Consider the following 13,809-nt stretch of genomic DNA (forward strand, 5'->3'; position numbering starts at 1 on the left):
TTGCATGACACACCATACATAAGCATTTATTATTTTGATTCACACAAACATATTACATGGACTCAAACAAACATTCTTAACGTAAAACATGAATTCATACAACACATTTTTACGTAAAATTTACTAAAATACTATTTATTCTTATTAAAGTCCAAATAAATAGTTAATTAATCACTAATAATTATAATAAATACCTACAGCAACCAATAAATAATAAAACATATTCCTTTTGATATCATAGACAGTAAATGGTATTTCAAAAATACATTTTACTATTTTAACAACACTTATCTATTTTTCATAATTAACTTAAGCATTAATTAAGTAAATTCATGAAAAATACCAAAATTAATTAAAAACCGAATCTAACTCTTCTAATACACTTTATAATCTGTAATAAGTCATAAATAATTTTCTTTGAATTTTCTAAGCAACCTAGGTATTTTTCATAATTAAAATAAGAAATAACATCAATAATTCATGAAAAATACATAATCGCCTAAAAATTCAATCTACCAATTTTATAACCGTTTATATATTATAGTCCATCATATAAAATAAATCTAGATTTTTCTGAGCACCCTAAGTATTTTTCATAATTAATTTAATAAATAACACAAATAATTCATGAAAAATACAAAATTAATCGAAATTCGAATCTACCAATTTTGCAATAGTTTATACCTCATAACTAATCATATAAAATATATTTAGATTGTTCTGAGTAATCTAAGTATTTTTCATAATTAATTTAACAAATAAACCAAATAATTCATAATAAATAAAATAATTGCAAGAAAATTACCAAACTTCATAGTAGGCCTAAGAACACCTAGCACAAGTCAAGAACTGAAAGAAAATCGAAAAATAACCTCCAAAAACCCCTGAACGGAGTGTCGCCGGAGTTCTCGTCGGTTTCGTCGCCGGTAAAGTGTAACTTTGTCTCCGATGGCTCTTGAAGCGTCCTTTCGATTGGGGAAGCTCTCCACAATGCTCAGGACCTCAAAACGATCAAGAAAAGTGGTCCGAGAGGGCAGATCGGGGTTGTCTTCTTCGTTGGCGGTGTACCGCCTTTAATGGAGTCAAAATTTTGGATTTTCGTTTTGGACGTTAAAGCTTCGTTTTCTTACGTCAAAAACAATCCTTAGGGTCCCATGCACTCAAATATAACCTCTCTTGACCCAAGAACAAGCTTAAACACGTTCGAATTCGAGTCCGTAACTAAGCCGCACCTTTGAAGCTTCAAAAATGGCGAATCTCAAAACGACGACTTCCGCCCCTTATACCACGTTAAAAAGCTTCCTTAGGTCGTATATAAGTGATCCCAAACCCCCACGTTCACCCAGGTTTCACTCCGCTTGAAGAAACGAAAATTTTCGGTATCGTATACGCCGTATACGTGCTCTCTCTCTCTCTCTCGTTGGTTCTCTGTTTTGGGTGAACGAAAATAGAGTTTAAAACCTAATTTCTATCGTGTTTAAACCCAAGCAAAATATCGCATTGAACCGAAGTGGAGCGATTCCCATTCCACCAAAATAGGCGTTCGGTTCCGTTTCGGTTCGTGAATACGTATCACATATACATACTGTTAATAATAATAATAATAATAATAATAATAATAATAATAATAATAATAATAATAATAATAATAATAATAATAATAATAACAATAATAATAATAATGATAATAATAATAATAATAATAATAATAATAATAATAATAATAATAATAATAATAATAATAATGATAATAATAATAATAATAATAATAATAATAATAATAATAATAATAATAATATACCCATATAACAATATCCAGACATATGTATCTATTAGGCATTATACACATGCCAATAAAATCAAATATTATATCATCATAAAAATAATCCCATACATATTTAAATCCATAAATATGTAACATAAAAAAAATACTCTCGGCTAAATAAAATTACAAAAATACCCTTTCGGAGTTAGCGGATATTACAATTATCCCCCTCTAAAAGAAAATTTCGTCCCGAAACTTTACTCAAATAATTCTGGATATTGTTCTCGCATATCAGATTCAAGCTCCCAAGTAGCTTCCTCGGCCACCTTTGTTTCTCCATAGGACTTTCACCAGGGTAATTGTCTTATTTCTCAAAATCCTATCCTTTTGATCAAGAATCTTTACCGGACGTTCATTGTAGGACAAATCCTCCTGCAAACCCAGTGTTTCATAGCTCAAAACATGCGATGGGTCTGACACATATTTCCGGAGTTGAGATACATGAAATACATTGTGCACCCCAGATAATGATGGCGGTAAAGCTATTCTATAAGCTACACTGCCCACTCTATCCAATATCTGAAATGGACCAACATATCTGGGACTTAGTTTCCCTCTCTTGCCAAATCTCTTCACCGAGAGTCCTTTTCGTGGTGTCACTCGAAGAAACACATGATCACCCACTTCGAACTCAATGTCTCTCCGCTTCAGGTCTGCATAAGATTTACGTCTGCGCTTTCTGCCGTGATCTTTCTAGCCCTGATCTTCTGAATAGCTTCGTTGGTGTGCTGAACTGCATCTGGCCCTAGGAGGTTGTTCTCTCCCAACTCATCCCAATGCAGTGGAGACCTGCACTTTCTTCCATACAACATCTCATAGGGTGCTACCCCGATAGTAGGCCCGATAGGCATTGTTGTAAGAAAATTCAATCAAAGGCGGTATTTGCTCCATGATCCTTGGAAATCTATCACACATGCCCTCAACATATCTTCCAAGATCCGATTTGTTCTCTCGGTCGACCATCCGTCTCTGGATGATATGCGATCGAACTTCAATCGAGTTCCCATTGCTCTCTGTAAGCTTTCCCAAAGACGAAGTGAACCGAGCATCTCGATCACAAACAATAGAATACGGTGCCCCATGTAATCTCACAATCTCATTCACATAAAGTTCAGCAAAATGGTCCATGGAGTAAGTCATGCGTACTGGTAGAAAATGGGCAGATTTTGTATACCTATCGACGACTACCCAAATGGCGTCATGCTGCTTTGTAGTCTTAGGTAACCCAATCACAAAATCCATGGAAATCTCTTCCCACTTCCATTCGGGGAGCTTCGGTGGTTGTAACAATCCCGCCGGTCTTTGATGCTCGCTTTAACTTGTTGACATGTTAAGCATTTGGCCACAAATTCAACTACATCCTTTTTCATGCCAAGCCACCAATACAATGCTTTTAGGTCATGGTACATTTTAGTGGTCCCGGGATGAACTGAATAAGGTGTAGTATGAGCTTCTACCAATATCCCCTTCTTGAGCTCATCATTATCGGGCACACAAATTCGTCCCTTGAACCGAATTAATCCTGTGTCTGATATTTCATAATCTTTGGCGTTACTATTCAAAATTTCTTGCTTTAGTTCACTGAGCTTTTGATCTGTCGTCTGCCCCTCCTTAATTCTTTCTAACAAAGTGGATTGAAGTGTGACCTTTGCAAGTTGCCCTGTAATAAACTCTATACCAGCTCGTTCCATGTCTTCCACTAATTCCCTTGATACTCCTTGTGAAGTGGAAACTAGTCCGGACCTCTACGCCGAGTGCATCCGCTACCACATTGGCTTTACCGGGATGGTACATTATCTCGCAGCCGTAGTCTTTGACTAGCTCCAACCATCTCCTCTGCCTCATGTTTAACTCTCTCTCGGGTGAAAAAGTACTTTAAACTCTTATGATCGGTGTAGATTTCACATTTCACTCCATAGAGATAATGACGCCGCATTTTTAGTGCAAAAACCATCGCGGCTAACTCTAGGTCATGTGTCGGGTATCTCTGTTCGTATTCTTTTAATTGCCTTGAAGCGTAAGCAATTACCTTCCCTTCTTGCATTAGAACACAACCCAACCCTTGTTTAGATGCATCACAATATACCGCAAATTGTCCCTCTTCTGTTGGTAAACTGAGGATTGGTGCTGAGATAAGTCTATTCTTCAACTCTTGGAAGCTTTGCTCACACTTGTCTGACCAGAAAATTTTAGATTCTTCCTAGTTAATTCTGTTAAGGGTGTGGCTATCTTTGAGAACCCCTCAACAAACCTTCTATAATAGCCTGCTAAAACCCAAAAAGCTTCGAACCTCTGAGGCGGTCTTTGGTCTAGGCCATTCTTTCACTGCAGCAACCTTGGCAGGATCTACTTTTATTCCCCCGTTAGTGACAATGTGGCCCAAAAATGCAACCTCGGACAACCAGAACTCACATTTTTTGTACTTGGCATACAATTGATGTTCTCTCGATTCTTTGCAAGGTCAAGCGTAAGTGCTCCTCATGTTCCTCCTCTGTCTTAGAATAAATCGGTATATCATCTATGAATACAATGACAACCGATCCAGATATTCCTTGAAGACTCGGTTCATGAGGTCCATAAAGCCGCCGGGGCATTTGTAAGTCCAAATGACATCACCATGAACTCATAATGCCCGTATCTCGTTACGAAGGCCGTCTTCGGTATATCTTCATTTTTGATTCTTAATGATGATACCACGAACGAAGATCAATCTTAGAAAACACCTTTTTCCCTTGAAGTCGGTCAAACGGATCGTCAATCCTCGGTAGTGGGTACCGATTCTTTATAGTCACCTTGTTCAATTCTCGGTAATCTATGCACATTCTCATAGTACCGTCTTTCTTTTAACAAATAGAACCGGTGCGCCCCACGGAGAGTAGCTAGGTCGATAAACCCTAACTTAAGCAATTCTTCCAAGCGTATTTTGAGTTCTTTCAATTCGGATGGTGCCATTCTATATGGTGCACGAGAAACCGAGTGCTTTGTCCCGGCACTAATTCTATCACAAATTCGATTTCTCTGTGTGGTGGTAACCCGGGTAACTCCTCCGGAAATACATCAAGAAACTCAAGAACTACCCGTGTTTCCTCCGCTTTCTTTCAATTTTCTTGGTGTCATCAACCACATTAACTAGATACCACTAAGCACCCACGCTGTAAGAGTTGCCCAGCCTTCATTGCCGAAATATTAGGAGTGCGGGGTTTCTTTCCTACCCCCACGAACTCGAAAGTCTCTCCATCTTCGGTGTGAAAACAACTTTCTTTTGCTTGCGATCAATTGATGCTCCATATTTGGTAAGAAAATCCATGCCCAAGATTACATCAAAATCAAATAAATCTAATACAATCGAGTCTACAAATAATTCTCTACCATCTATCCCGACAGTATACCCCTAAGCCAACTTCTAGAGATTACAACCTCCCCGCATGGTAACATGGTCCCAAACCCCACGGTAAATAATTCACTCGGTGCATTTATATGATTTACAATTGTGCTAGCAATAAAGGAATGAGTTGCACCATAATCAAACAAAACTTTACAAGTGGTGTTGGCCATAGGAATCGACCCGATACAACCGAAGGACCGGCCTCGGCTTCGCTTGAGTGATGGCAAAAACTCGGTGGAACATACTTGTCATCTTTCTTGGGTTCTGCTCTCGTTCCCGATCTTGTCCCCACGGTGGGCAATTGCGTTTGATGTGTCCTTCTTTTCCACATTTGTAGCATGCTTTTGCGCGACACTCGCCGAGATGACGTTTGGTACATTTAGGGCATTCGGAATGTTTCGCCCACCGCCGCCATTAAATCGTTGGTCGTTATCACTTTTGTACCTCTTGTCTTGACTTGGCCGCCCGGGACTGGTCCTGTCCTTGTTTCTTGTGGTCATTAGAATTGGCTCCACCTTTCTTAGATTCTCTCCTGGCAGCATTTTCCTTCCAAATTTTGTTTTCACTCAGCTCCGCCGTAAGAGCCATTTCGACAACTTGAGCATAACTGAATTGACCCCTTGACACAATTTCCACATCTCGAGCAACCATTGGTTTCGTGCCCTCCACAAATCGATGTGCTCGCACTCTATCGATGAGTACCGGATCCGGAGCGAATTTTGCCAATCTATCAAATTTTTGTGCATACTCAGTCACAGTAAGACTCCCTTGGACTAACCCAGTAAATTCATCGACCTTTGCTGCTAGAACTGCTGAGTTATAATACTTCTCATTAAAGACCCTTTTGAAATCGTCCCAGTTCATGGTATCTACATCCTTTGTTTGTTCCACCACCTCCCACTAGATACGAGCATCTTTCCTCAGCATGTATGATGCAAACTTCACTCAGTCATTCCCATCGACCCTTAGCATCCGCAAAATGCTTTCAATGCGACTTATCCACTCTTCAGCCACCACTGGGTCTATGCCTCCCTCAAACTCAGGTGGGTGTTGTTTCGAAATCTCTCTGCTAACATCTCATGTCTAGCCTCTGTAGCAGGATATACCACTGCAGCTGGTGGGTCTCTATTTTCTGCATCCTGCCTTATTTGGACTGGCGGCTCCGGTTGACGTCTCAGCTGACGAAGTTCTTCATCCTGCCTATGAATGATTCCTTCCAGTGCGGCAATGCGCTCTTCCCATCCCTGTGTTGCTTGAGGTGGTTCATTGATCCCTCCATCATCTCGACCTTGGCCTTGGCCTCGACCTCGACCTCGACCCACTCTAACTGACCTTCTAGGAGGCATTTCTAAACTCCTGAACCACACAAACCAATACACATCAAGATCATTTTGATCATCAATTTTACATGAAAATAATAGTACCCTCTCGCATGCAGAAATTTAAGGCAACTTAATTATAAGTAATAACCACTTACGCATAGTGAGTCGAGCTCGTCTCATGGCAGTGAACTTTACATGTTAGGGCTAACCACATTCTTTAGGACCGTATTGCTCTGATACCATATTGTAACACCCCGATTTCCCGAGATGTCACATAGGATAGTCCGTATAAAACAATTTAATAAGATAAAGACAAACAAATACTTCTTTATTGAAAAATATCCAAGCATGAGATCTCATTGTTTAAAACAAAATTCTTTTAGTACTGTAAACTTAAATAAGAACTAGTTAAGTCAAAATAATAGTTCCAAAATGTTTAGCAGTTAAAAACATTAAAAGCAAAATACTGTGCCAGCCCCCTAACATGCGGTCCACGCCTCGAGCTCTTCATTCTCACTGCTTAGCCTTACCCTTACCTGCACACAGAGTACCCGTGAGCTAACGCCCAGTAAGAAGAGCTATGTAGGACATAACCCTCCTAACTAGTTACTTGGCATAATTTGCTCTTTTATATTAATCAACAGTAATTCACATTCCATAAATATATCCACAACGCATGTTGTTCTCACATGCACACATCAAGTCTCATACCGCACATTATACTCACATACGATAATCAACTATTCTCTCATGTTGATCGGACATGAGGTAACCTACCCCGCCTTGTGTTATTCTCACACTTGGCATCCAACAGGCAATTAATTACCATAAGTTGTACTCACCCATGATAATGTTATAACTCGCAAGTTGTTATGCTCACACAAGCAAGAAGACCCTAATATTATTCTCATGCTAACGATGCTCACAAAATATAAGGAAATCATAACACAATCAAATTAAATAGCAAACCAACCCAAGTTGTATGCATAACATACACCCTGTGTACAGATGTCCACTCTTCTTACCTCGATTCTTAAGACCACACTTGCTACCTCGAGCACCTCAACGAATTTCCTTGTTGAGAACAAGATCCTAGACATTCATTAACACAACAATACACTCAAAATACATTCAAGTATGAATCTCTAAACTCATACAGAAACTTACGTAAAAATACGTAACACATAGGTCCATTTTACTTGCATGACACACCATACATAAGCATTTATTATTTTGATTCACACAAACATATTACATGGACTCAAACAAACATTCTTAACGTAAAACATGAATTCATACAACACATTTTTACGTAAAATTTACTAAAATACTATTTATTCTTATTAAAGTCCAAATAAATAGTTAATTAATCACTAATAATTATAATAAATACCTACAGCAACCAATAAATAATAAAACATATTCCTTTTGATATCATAGACAGTAAATGGTATTTCAAAAATACATTTTACTATTTTAACAACACTTATCTATTTTTCATAATTAACTTAAGCATTAATTAAGTAAATTCATGAAAAATACCAAAATTAATTAAAAACCGAATCTAACTCTTCTAATACACTTTATAATCTGTAATAAGTCATAACTAATTTTCTTTGAATTTTCTAAGCAACCTAAGTATTTTTCATAATTAAAATAAGAAATAACATCAATAATTCATGAAAAATACATAATCGCCTAAAAATTCAATCTACCAATTTTATAACCGTTTATATATCATAGTCCATCATATAAAATAAATCTAGATTTTTCTGAGCACCCTAAGTATTTTTCATAATTAATTTAATAAATAACACAAATAATTCATGAAAAATACAAAATTAATCGAAATTCGAATCTACCAATTTTGCAATAGTTTATACCTCATAACTAATCATATCAAATATATTTAGATTTTTCTGAGTAATCTAAGTATTTTTCATAATTAATTTAACAAATAAACCAAATAATTCATAATAAATAAAATAATTGCAAGAAAATTACCAAACTTCATAGTAGGCCTAAGAACACCTAGCACAAGTCAAGAACTGAAAGAAAATCGAAAAATAACCTCCAAAAACCCCTGAACGGAGTGTCGCCGGAGTTCTCGTCGGTTTCGTCGCCGGTAAAGTGTAACTTTGTCTCCGATGGCTCTTGAAGCGTCCTTTCGATTGGGGAAGCTCTCCACAATGCTCAGGACCTCAAAACGATCAAGAAAAGTGGTCTGAGAGGGCAGATCGGGGTTGTCTTCTTCGTTGGCGGTGTACCGCCTTTAATGGAGTCAAAATTTTGGATTTTCGTTTTGGACGTTAAAGCTTCGTTTTCTTACGTCAAAAACAATCCTTAGGGTCCCATGCACTCAAATATAACCTCTCTTGACCCAAGAACAAGCTTAAACACGTTCGAATTCGAGTCCGTAACTAAGCCGCACCTTTGAAGCTTCAAAAATGGCGAATCTCAAAACGACGACTTCCGCCCCTTATACCACGTTAAAAAGCTTCCTTAGGTCGTATATAAGTGATCCCAAACCCCCACGTTCACCCAGGTTTCACTCCGCTTGAAGAAACGAAAATTTTCGGTATCGTATACGCCGTATACGTGCTCTCTCTCTCTCTCGTTGGTTCTCTGTTTTGGGTGAACGAAAATAGAGTTTAAAACCTAATTTCTATCGTGTTTAAACCCAAGCAAAATATCGCATTGAACCGAAGTGGAGCGATTCCCATTCCACCAAAATAGGCGTTCGGTTCCGTTTCGGTTCGTGAATATGTATCACATATACATACTGTTAATAATAATAATAATAATAATAATAATAATAATAATAATAATAATAATAATAATAATAATGATAATAATAATAATAATAATAATAATAATAATAATAACAATAATAATAATAATGATAATAATAATAATAATAATAATAATAATAATAACAATAATAATAATAATGATAATAATAATAATAATAATAATAATAATAATAATAATATACCCATATAACAATATCCAGACATATGTATCTATTAGGCATTATACACATGCCAATAAAATCAAATATTATATCATCATAAAAATAATCCCATACATATTTAAATCCATAAATATGTAACATAAAAAAAATACTCTCAGCTAAATAAAATTACAAAAATACCCTTTCCGAGTTAGCGGATATTACATTCCTGCGCCGTGATTTCTCGGTCAAGCACCCAGGATACGCGCGCGGATGGCCATGCACTGCATGCCATCCGTACAGTTCATCCAATTTTCCAATTTTTTCGATTTTTCATGCTATTTCATGGATTAAATTCCGATTTTTTGTGTAGTTTTGTATATTGATTTTTGTTTTTCAAATTTCAAATCTAATTATCAGAAATAAATTAATTTTATTCTTTAAAACTAATTTTAGATATTAGTGTAATTTGATTTTGAAAATAGGAAAAATCAAGTTTTGCTTACCTCTTTTCTTATTTCCTTTAAAATTTGATTATTTTTTTTTTTTTTTAAGGTCAGATATTATTTTTTTTGGTAACTTGACATTAATTAAAATAAGATCATAATAATCATGATAATTTTAAAAGAGGAAATAAGGTATTTTTGTTAACTTTTAAATTTTGTTATTTTTTAATTAAATTAAGTTGTAAAACAAGAAAATGGTATGTATTTACCATTTTCTATTTTATTATTTAATTTATTAAATAACATGAAATTTAAAAGGAAAGTTAGCAATTTATTTTGAAATGACATTCAGGTTACCCAAAACCTAATTTTTTCAAAATGGTAGGTTTAATTTAAATTTTATTTTCGAAATAAATGTTTAAAATTAAATAAATCCTACATCCAACTATCCAAATCTAACCTTGTTGCAGGAGTATGTGTTTTAGATTGTTTGTAAGTTTTCTAAAACCTATTATTGCTTGATCTAAATTGTCTTGGTTAACTTGATGATAGATCCCTTGATCTAATTTTAACCAAAGGTTCAATTGATGATAGATCAAGTAAATAATTTGCAACAGGTAATTTTTACAAACTTCTTTCATCTGTGTATGACCTAGCAACATGATAGGATCCATCCAAATGTGTATGCCTGTGTGAGCCTATATGTTTAATTTCTATTATAGATACATATAGGTGGTTGTTGCTAAATAAAATATCATAATTGATAGATTTTATTTAGGCTCATTTAGTAGTGAGCCTATTCAATTAATAACAGTTATTCATTTTAAGGTTAAATTCCTCTCTTTTGGGCCTTGTGTGAGAGTTGGGAGCCTTAGAAGTGGGTACGACATACTGGACCCAGCCCCCCCTCACATGAACAACCCCAATTGTGAAGGCCCATTTGCCTGATTTGGATAACTGTGCTAGGTTAATTATATTAGTTTGACCTAATAAAAGATTGATTAGCAACATAATTAATTTCATTCTTCCTTGAAATTAATTTAAGAAAAACATAGTTTGAATAGTTATATTCTGGAAAGCTATATGTATTTTTCTTGTTTTTAATTAAATATGGAATTATAGCCATATAAATTCTTTCTGAATCTTAATTTTATAATTTCATTAAATATTCCTATTTAAGTTGAGATTTAGTTAAATCTATCAAATCAACTTAGATTTGAATATTTTTGAATTTCCTATTATAAATTAAGTTGAGAAATTTTGGGAATTGGTTATTAAGATTCTTTAGATATTTTTTAAGTTAATATTTTCTAAATATGGGAACTTAAAATGGAATATCTTCTAAATTAAGTGGTTACTACTTAATTGGTAATATTTAATTAAGTCATTGGTTGAGGAATATTTTTAAGTTGGGTATTTAGATTTTTCTAAACAACTTAAATAAGATATTTTTCAAAATTATTCCATTTTTGAAATTTAATTAAAGTTTTTACTTTAATTTGTAATATTTCATTATTGAGATATGGAATATAAATGATTAAACAAAATACATGTTTAAATAATGAGCTTTAATAAAGAGAAATTCGATCTCCATTGTTGGTTTTACATAGCTATTGTTTTAGTGAGTAATCCTCCCTAATGGAGGAACGTTCATTAGCAAGTTAGCGCCGTTTAATCTCGAGAGATAAGTATTCTTATAGGTTTATTTATATGGTTCATGACCACCCTAATGGTGGCGACTATGTAAGACTTACAAGAATACGAAACAATGGTAGAAGCTCATAAGATAGAATTGCCTTGACTCTCGCCTAAACGGGACAACGCTGAATTCCAATCTTGATCGAATAAAAGGTTGCTAGAATGTTTGACATTTTAGATGAATTGACAACTCTATTCAATGGATGATGCTTTGACTCTCGCCTAAACGGGACACTGTATCAGTTCGTTGGAAACCTTGGAAAATAAACTATGTTAGATTTAGTATTTTTATAACATAAGTGATTATTTGTTTTCTGAACCTGTGTATGAATTTATAGAACCAAAACCTTACTTCTGTTTATTGATATGTTGTAGTGCCAATATGAATAACCCTCATCCCGATCCACTCCTAGTTAGTATCTTTGCAAAAGAACTCAATAGTGTGAAAATGCATCCTGGTAGTTGCATTAACTCGCACCTATTGTTGATGAATCTGAAATTCCAAAAGGCAAATCTACTAGGAATTGATTTATCAAAGGAACAATGGGTAAAAATCATACTTTATAGTCTTCCTCAGGAGTATAACAGTTTTGTTCTATATTATTTATTGAACAATCCTAACTCCTCCGACATGGACAAACTCGAGTCTGAGTTGAGGGCCCATGAGCGGGATCTGATTGCAATGAGACCTCCTAGCATTGCAAGCTTTAATCAGAGGAAGAAGATTAAGCATGAGGGCTCTAACAAAGCTGCTTCTTCAAGTACAATTATCAAACATCATGTTCTATGTGCGAATTGTAATGGAAAGGGACATAAAGAAGAACAATGTCCCAGGCTTCTAGACAATTCAAACGAAGGTGATGCTTTTGTATTTGAATCATGTGTTTTAGAGAACGACAAATCCTCTTGGATTGTTGATTCTGGATCTACTAACCATCTATGTTCTTCATTGCAGCTGCTTGAAACTTGGGAGAATCTTCACCCAGATGAGTTAAAGCTTAAAGTTGGAAATGGCGAGTTCGTATCAGTTAAAGCAAGAGGAACAGCCCGAATCAAGTTTAATTCTAAGAAGTTTTTACTTTTAGAGAATGTTTTATATATTCCTAATTTTAGTAGAAACTTGATTAGTGTTTCATGTTTACAGACACTTTTTTATATATTGAATTTTTTGAGTTCAAATTGTTCAATTTCTCGTAATGGATTTCATATATGTGTTGCAAACATGGAACGAGGGCTTTATGTTTTAAGACCTGATACTCAAATCTCACTAAATACTGAACTTTTCAATGTAGCTAAACCTAGAAGCCTTAAGAGAAAAGAGATTGATAATGATGATCAAACTTATCTATGGCATTTACGTTTAGGTCATATAGGTTTTGATAGACTCAATAGGCTAACCAAAGACGGTCCATTGAAAAATGTCGTCTTAGGAGAAGTGCCAGTTTGCGAGTCTTGCCTAGAAGGAAAAATGACCAAACGTTCTTTCTCTGCAAAGGGAGAGCGTGCCAAAGAACCCCTAGGGTTAGTACATTCAGATGTTTGCGGACCGCTGAATGTAAAAGCCAGAGGAGGTTATGAGTATTTCGTCACTTTCATTGACGATTTCTCTAGATATAGTTTTCTCTACCTAATGCAAAAGAAATCTGAAACGTTTGAAAAGTTTCAGGAATTTCATGCTTTGGCTCAAAACCAATTAGGTAAAACATTAAAGATCTTGCGAACTGATAGGGTGGAGAATATATGGATATGCAGTTCAAAGATCATTTAATTGAACTTGGAATTGAATCCCAATATACTGCCTCAAGCACTCCACAACAGAATGGAGTTGCAGAAAGAAGAAATCACACTCTCTTAGAAATGGTTAGGTCTATGCTGAGTTATTCAACTCTGTCTACGTCCTTCTGGGGATATGCTATTCAAATGGCAAACGACATTTTAAATGTTGTTCCATCTAAAGCAGTCCCTAAGACACCCGTCGAACTATGGAATGGTCGCACACCTAGTTTGCGCCATTATAGGATTTGGGGGTGCCCTGCTCACGTCTTAAGAAAGAAAGAAGGCAAACTGGAATCGCGAACTGAGGTTTGCATGTTTGTCGGAAATTTTAAAGAGACTAGGGGTGGACTATTCTATAGTCACAAGGATAACGAAGTGTTTGTTTCTACAAATGCTACTTTCCT

The sequence above is a fragment of the Cannabis sativa genome, chromosome X, assembly GCF_029168945.1.
Source record: "Cannabis sativa cultivar Pink pepper isolate KNU-18-1 chromosome X, ASM2916894v1, whole genome shotgun sequence".
NCBI lineage: Eukaryota > Viridiplantae > Streptophyta > Magnoliopsida > Rosales > Cannabaceae > Cannabis > Cannabis sativa.